We start from the raw sequence: 8,594 nt of genomic DNA on the forward strand, positions 1-8,594 counted from the left end.
TGCTGCTGGGCAGACTGACCACTGGGAAGTTCTGAGCTCTCCTGGTCCACTCTGTGGAGGAATCAGGAAGAATTAGCTCATATCATGTCGGTCCACACAGAGACAAACACAAGGTAAAGGTCCTGTGACTTAAAGTGTTCATTACAACATAGAATCAGACGTTTACATTAAAGTGTTGGTGGTACTGCTGACCCCACTGTGAATCAACAGAAATAACTAAGAAGTAAACAAGGGCTACAACATGGTTGGCCTAAATGACTCCTGAAGCAGCAGACTGGTATCATGATACCAGAAGGTCTGCAGCTTCTGTGGTCATGGAGCCAAACATTTGTAGGTAAAAGTTTGGGGAGTCAACGGTGAAAAACCTTCTGTTGGCCTCAAAATGATTTTGGCAAACTATCAGTCGACTCAGGAGGGGGAAGCAGAGCTTAGATGGCCTGTTTGTAGTCGTGGAGAACTGCTGACCTGGACTGAGGATACTGTTGGATGGTGGTTCCCATTTTTTGCTTCCCCTTATTGACTTCTGATCTGACATCCAACTGGCAAACACACATCCAACATTTGCGAAGAATTTTGCGTTTTGACCAATTTGGTTTAGGAGATTTTTTTTTGGGGGGGGGGGGATCTTGTCATGAACCCACTCACTGAAACTTGGACTTAAGTGCCCAGACTCAAATGGCAGAAGTCTTCTCATGGCAAATACTGTCCTGACCCAGATGACAAACACTTACCAAGGGTCACTGGTTCTCCAGGGGGGTTGTGCAGATGAAGTTACCCTGGAAGGGGCACTCTGAGGCTCTGTATCCCCAGCATCCCCCTGGTATTCCCAGTTGGAGAAGAACATTTGGGAAGAATTTTGCCAGTCATGATTTTTAGCCTACCCTATCGCTATGGGAGATTTTCAAAGCTTTTAATGAGGCTAAAACACTAGATAATATTGGACCAAACCAGGTCCAATATTAATATGAGATCTACAGTTTAAGACTGGTCTTACTGGACAGCTTTCAGATGTGAAAATATAAATATATTTTAAGAAGAAAGATGCTGAAAATAAATTTCAAACCTTCTCTGGATATATAAAAGCTGAAACAAGAATCAGCAATATTATAATATTAATGACTTACCTCTTTTCAGCAGAGGGTTGGTCTCCTTTAAAGTCAATGGGGCAATCATGTGACCGGTCACTCTTAAAGGACACACAGCTGGGTTCAGGTTCAGGTTCTGGTCTCTGCTGGGTCCTGAGAGAAAAACACATTTATTGAGGGTCACATGTTCAGGTAAAGACTCCCTGTATAAAATATAGTATTAATAAGAATAAGTATTTTGGATTAAATATTAACAATTAAATGCCAATAATGCTTTACTTTCTGTCCAAAACTCAATCAAAATATATTTTGAAATCAGAATATATATATATATATATATATATATATATATATATATATATATATATATATATATATATATATATATATATATATATATATATATATATATATATATAAATGTTGTCTAACCAGAGATATTTTGAGTGACACTGGAAATTATTTTGCAAAAATATTCTCATTTCAGTCATTAACTACAATAATATCTTTCCATAAACATATATGTACTGTATATGTATACCGGTGGCCTCCAGGTGAAAACAGGACCATAGATATCCCAGAGTGCACCTGGACGACAGGCTACAGTGGGCTGGAAACACAGAGACCCTCTACAAGAAGACCACACACCCAATGAGACAACACTACTTCTAGTTTGCTGGAGGTTTCAGAACAACTCACCCCCTTCTATTCGTCATTTCAAGTAGCCTCTCTATTTTATTTCTCCCCTCCTCCATTTTAGTTGGCCTCTCCATTTCAGGCTGGCTTCTTTTTTATGTTTTAAAGTAAAGTAGTGGTGTCTCCATTCTCTTCATGGACACAGCTGGGTTCAGGTTCAGCAGGGTCTGGGTCCTGTTAGAAAGAGAGGAACACCACTTTTTAACCTACAGAAACAGAAGCTGCTGGAGAAACTTGAATAAAGTCTGAAGCTCTTCACTGAATGATGTTTGCTCTCTGCTCATCCTGCTCTGTCATTCATTCTCTTTCTGGGAGAACAGGAACACTGGAAAGACTCCAGGACTAATGCCATCTTTCTGACTTCATTATGACAATCAATCTCACCTCTCTGTCCTGTGGAGACTGTAAAATAATGGACATGGAGACACTACTCTGCAACTACCTAACTGACAGTAACAGAGGCATTTAGGTCACTACATTTTATTCTGAAAGGTTCCAGAGGAAACAGTAGAGTCCTGTTGTGTCCAAGTGGGTAAGCTTCGCTTCAGAACTCGAACCTTCGATGGCGCCATTTTGTTGCTACAAAAGGTATCACCTCCTGTTAGCATTCCACTGACCGCCATTTTTTTTTTTACGTCACTTGACTGCGAATAACTTTACATCTGAAGCGTTTAAAGACTATTTGTCCATTGTTTAGTTCTAAAGAAACACGACAATGTATAAAAGGCTCCATTACCTTGTACCTCACGTTATGGCTCCTTATCAGACGTTTTTTTTAAAATAGGCTAACGATTGTGTCATAACCAAGTGACTTACTGTCACACAGTAGAGGAATTACCGTATAGTACAGGAGAAGCTCGCAGGCAGTTTGGACTTCCATTAGCTGTTTAGGTTTAATTACTAATGTTAACTAGCATGTTAGTGATCAGTAATTAGCCTGTGCCTATGTTATCTCCTTATACCTAAGCTCTCCATCTCTGTAAGATTGGGAATGATTGAGATTTCTCTTGGCCCAGCTACCAGAAGACTTCCAACTTTCAGACACGTTGCTCACGTCACATTTACGTTGTCTCTGTCAGTTGGAGGCTGCTCAGTAAAGCAAGAGATCACCGGAAAAGTGCTTCTAGCCTTCACTGGTCTCCGTCCAGAGCAACGACACACACACACACACACACACACACACACACACACACACACACACACACACACACACACACACACACACACACACACACACACACACACACACACACACACACACACACACACACACACACACACACACGGTGGAGAGGATGGTTTGTTTACAGCTGTGTAGTTGAGATGTAAATGAAGGCTGAGTGGGGTCCGAGCCTTTCTCCTGCTATCAGAAACGTTTTCTGACTGCAGACTCATGGTTGGGACAGACACATTTATAAACAGTGTTGGGGGTAAATGAAATTACAGTAATGTATTCCCTTTTGGAGTAATGCAGTAACATAACACATTACTAATTACATTTCATTAATATTATACACATTACAATCTCAGTAATGCGAGTTACAACGTATTTAGAAATGTTTTCTTATATCCTGTCCAATATTTTGTGACCATATATTTTTTAGTCTAACCAACAGGAGGCAGAGAGAGCTAATAAATATGCCTAAGTACTTCTGTGTTAAAGATGAGAGTTAGACCAGCTAAACATGTAGCCTTCTTCTGATCACTGAAGGGAAATTAAGTAGTCTAAGTAATGATTTACTCATAAAGCAACTTTAAAATAGGCCTAAAGCAACTACTAAAAAAGCACAGATTGAAGCCTGACAGATACACAATTATAGGCTAATAAATAACATGGGTCAGATATTTTAGATACGCTTTTAAAAAGTTGGGTGACATTGCATTATGTCAGGTGCCATCACATCACATAAATAGCCTAACTGTTACCTTTATCTTATGTTAATCAGCACCTGGCCTTTCTAAAACCATTTAGTTTTGTAGCCATTCCACTTTTCTAACTGCCCCCAACTAATGGGAAGGATGGACGGTGTGATAGGCTAGCCTATTGACACCAGTGTTGGGCAAGTTCATTTCAAAATGTAATACATTATAGATTACTACTTACTGTCATTTGAGAGTAATTAGTTATATTACAATATTACTGTTTCTGAATTGTAAAGGTTGTAAAATTGTAAATTTCTGAAGCAGAAGTATTCTTGGCAGGCAGCTTGTGAATTTCACCACGGGGTCAACAAAGTCTCATCTTTATCCACTTAAATACATCCTAATTTATTCATAGTATTTTGTATTATTAATCTGACGCTGCAAAGTAACTAAAGATATAAAATAAATATCCAAGTAAAACGTTCAATAGCCTACTTGCCTCTGAATTGTGGTGGACTAGAAGTAGCCTAATAAGTAGGATTAAATGAAAAATACCCAATTAAAATTGAATCAAAGTAGCCGACGGTAGGCTATAGTTACTTTCCACCGCTGATAAAATGCAGCATTATGTGTAGCAAGACTAAACATTAATTCTCGAAATGTTATCTGTCAGTTGCTCGGTCACATTGCGGTCACCACTGACAGGACACAGATGTTGTCGGCTACCGTCTCTGGTTCTGGTTCTGACCACGGGGCAACAGTGACGGGACAGCTCGCTTCAACGCAGCGTAAAAAACTCCGGAAAATAATGTCCGTGTCGCAAATGTATCTCTGCAGTCATTTCAACCACTGAATTCTAACGTGTTACTCCCATCACTGATGGACACTATGAACGTTATTTAATTATAATCCATTTATTTTTAAGGTGAGACACGGCAGGCAAAATCATCGGGTTTTTTTCACTGGTTAATTTTGAGATTTTGGGTTGTCTGTCTTCAATAACATGTCTTCTTTCAGACTTGTGGTGATAAAAAGTGCAAAATACACATTTAGGTCTTTATTTTACTACACTTTGTCTGTTTGCGTCTGTAGATTTCTCCTAAATTCAACAAAAGCCGCGTGTCACAGAAAACTAAGCCCACCCACAACCTTTTCCTTAACATAACTGCGTCAAAAGGGACACCAGTAGTCCCTGCCAAGTGCGTTTAGATAAAGCGCATTATATGGCGCTAAAGGAAACTTTTAGCGTCAATAATAACGACAAAGACACCTGACCAAGCGTCCGTATTTTACAAGATGGGAGTGATAATTTGTTGGCCGGACATCAGTTGCCTGATAATAACTGGATGGATTATCAGAGAGTGGGCGTGTCTGTGAAGAGAAGGCTTCGACCAGAGAAACCTTTTCATTCAGATACCTGGAGGTCAGAGGTCAACAGACCCCTTTGGAAATGGACATGCCAGTTTCCTCCTTACCAAAATGTTGCCTAACTTTATAACCTGTTTCAGCTTCATCAGGAGGAGGAGATAAAAAGAATCCTGTAGAACCAGAAACACTCTGACAACAGAGGAACTTTCCCCCACGACGAGTTCCAACATGTTTAAAATGTGATGAACAAACTTTATCGTTAAACAGACTCAGTGACGCAGTGGAAGAAGTACTCCAAACTATTAATACTACACGGTGAAGTAATACTCCGTCCAACGTCCTGCTCTGTTACTAAATGTACTTGATGTAGAAGTAGCAGTGAGAGAGCTGATTCTCTGGAACATTACATCATGTTTTACTGCTGATTCAGACTTTGTGTGTAAACCGTGAATGTGCAGAGTAACACACCGTCAGATAAATGGAGGACAACAACAAGTACAAGCTTTCCTTCTGAGATTAAAGCAAGTATTCAGACCTGTTACTGCAGTAAAAGTACTAATAGCACAGTGTGAAGTTCCAGCAGCTGGCTGAGCAGATAACTAACGTGGAGAGAAAACAGACAGACTCTCTGCTCCCTGAACTCAACACAATATGAAAATGTAAAAGTGAAAGACTTTACATACTGGACTGCTCTGATTGGAGGGTTTCTCACACTGCAGCTGGACCTGGAAGACCTCTGGGACACCCAGACATCTTATCGTGTGTGTCGACTGAAACCTTTGTCTCGGACAGCAAAACAACAAACCTGTTTCAGCTTCATCAGGCGGAGGAGGAGGAGAAAGAGGAGGAGACAGAAAGAATCCTGTAGAACCAGAAACACTGACAACAGAGATCAGAGGAGCAGTAACTCTTTATAACAACCAGCAGTGATAAACAGGAAATTAAACTTCAGTTAAAAGTTATTTTAACTGTTAACAAACATCGACATGATGATTTATAATGTTACTGATTATTGGTAATGTTGTCATTTGTTATTTTAGAGAGAAATACCAAAATAAAGAACAATCCAACTAACCCAAAGTCCCCAGTTTGTCTTCATCTCTGAGCTGGTGAGTGGCATCATGGCACCCTCTGGTGGACATCAGCAGGAAGTGCAAGCAGAGACCCACCAAACATATTCACACATTTAAAAATGTCTGTTTTTATCTTACACACTCACCACACTTTTTAAATTAAATTTTGTCTTTATGTTGGTTATACTATATCCCTTTAATTTAATCATTTTTATTATATCAATCTATCTATAAATTGCAGGAATGTCTGTCTGTCTTATGTGCATATCTCTCGAACCGTTAGCCCGATGGATTTCAACTTGACAGGTGTCTTGCTACGGGCATGGGTAAGTGCAGTGCCAAGTTTGACATTGTTTGGATAAAAAACGCAAACGGTATCGTCAGTAAAAGAAGCACACATTGGCTCTTGCTGCTCTAGTCGCTACGGTAGATACGGTGTATAGATACGGTAGATACAGTATGTAGCTACGGTATGTATATATGGTAGATACGGGTAGTAGATACGGTATATAGATACGGTAGATACCGTATCTACAGTAGATAAGGTATGTAAATACGGTAGATATGGTATGTACTATATTTACAGTTTAACGAGGTTAACACAGGACTAACAAATAAAACCAAACTGTGTATAGTGAGATGAAAGGCTACAGTGGGACAACGACATATCCAGTCTAAAGAAAACTATCAAGTGAGAACATATGCAGTACAGCTGATGTCTGTGTGTGCGACTGTATGCGCGCCTGTCTGTGTGTCTGTGTGTGTGTGTGTTGCAAAGCAGAGGTTCACCTTTGACCTCAGCTGGCTAGAGGTCCCTTGCTCTCTCAAAAGGGAGAAACTAGGCTACTGGAGATCTTCCAACATTGATAGATGTAGATAGAAAAAGACAATTAAAATAATCTAACAAAGAACATCAAAATTAACAGAACATTGTATAACGGAATAGAAATACAAAGTCGAACAATATCACATTTGGATATACAAATTCAAAAACAAAATAGCAGTTCCCTTGGAGGGACAAGCTTCCCATATTTATTTTTTAACAATCTCAAAAACCTATTTTCCAGTAAATAACAAGAACCTTGTTTGAGTCAGAGTTTTGATGTAATCATAGTTGCCGTTTCAACACCATTCAGGGTCTTTTCATTGATACTGTTACAGGATAAAAGTTGTGGTCTTAAATTCATAGTTTCTTCTCTTGTGATATATAATTTGTCGGTCATTCTCTGAACAGGCCATCAAATATTAAGACAAAGTTGTCAGTTGCACTCATTCCTGTATGTATATATTTTGTATAATTAATCATAAATAATTGAGCTTAGGTTGAAATGCAGATAGCATTGGAACCAGGTAAAAAGCAAGGTAGTACTGCTTACTTTTATACTTCATGTTAGAACTACTTACTTTTAACTCTTATATAGACCTAACATGATAAACTAATATGATCTTTAAAAAAAAAAAAAAGGTACTCTGGGTCTTTTCTACAGCAGAACTGATGCCTTGGCCATTGCTTTAGCATGCAGGTCCGTCTTAGCTGACTTTCTGGGCCTGTTAAGAATGCGAATGCCCGTCTACACTTGTGTAAAATAAACTGAAAGTTGCATAGTTAAAGCTGGACAACCCATCTGCTGGCTCTATATCACTCTGGTAGGGCTGTGCAATCAATCGAAATTTAAATCACAATTATGATTTCAGCTCCCAATGATTACAAAAACAGAATAATCGAGAAAAACAATTATTTAGCTCATTAAATTTTGCAGTAAACTTATTTTCTGAATGAAAAAATAAAATAGGCAAATTTCACAGTTGTGTTTTTTTTTTTCACTGTTTAAGTTCAATAATTGCTATACATCTTTCCAGAAGTCAACAAGTAATCGTGTTAAATTATCGTGATTTCAATACTGACCGAAATCATCGTAATTATATGGTTTTCCATAATCGAGCAGCCCTACCTCTGGCAGCATGTCACAGAAGGGAAAGTTGACGGTTGCGATGTGTATTCCATCAACAACTGGGGGGTAATTTTAGCCAATGTTTTTGTGTTCGCAAATTGAAATTCAGGCATTCGGCATCTTTCACCACATTAAATACTACCAATCTTTTAAGTGAACGTCAATGTTTGTCATTGTGAATTGTCAATGTCAATCGATACAAATCTGTTTCTGCTAGTTAGATTAAAATGTCACAAAATCATTTTTGTATTCATAAATTCAAGTTGAACATATTATATCTTGTCTGTAAGACTTACATTTTAAAAGTGTTAATTCTGTGTTAATTCTCTAAAACATAAATGCCTCCGGTGAAGTCATATAACCTAAAAGGTAGTACTACTTGCTGTGGCAGGACAAGAAAGGACCAGAATCAAATTGCAGTGAAAACCCACTAAAGTGGGTGCTTTATTTTTCTTTTCACAGCAAAATAAAGAGTGCAGTGGTGTAACACCCTTGTGGCGTGGCTAGTGTGCAGGGTTGGGTTAGGTCTTGGGGAATTCTGCTGGGTAGGCGAGGTG

General features: G+C 38.8%; 1 long non-coding RNA gene across 1 annotated transcript; it reads right to left on the bottom strand.

Annotated features, from left to right (window-relative positions):
- Positions 1–20: 20 nt before the first annotated feature.
- On the bottom strand, positions 21–6,119 carry LOC120571094. The gene is made up of 4 exons (XR_005641185.1): positions 5,696–6,119; positions 1,785–1,955; positions 1,125–1,238; positions 21–51 (listed from the first exon to the last, which is right to left on the bottom strand). It is a non-coding gene; the product is annotated as an uncharacterized LOC120571094 (long non-coding RNA).
- Positions 6,120–8,594: the final 2,475 nt, after the last annotated feature.

Source organism: Perca fluviatilis, chromosome 13, assembly GCF_010015445.1.
Source record: "Perca fluviatilis chromosome 13, GENO_Pfluv_1.0, whole genome shotgun sequence".
NCBI lineage: Eukaryota > Metazoa > Chordata > Actinopteri > Perciformes > Percidae > Perca > Perca fluviatilis.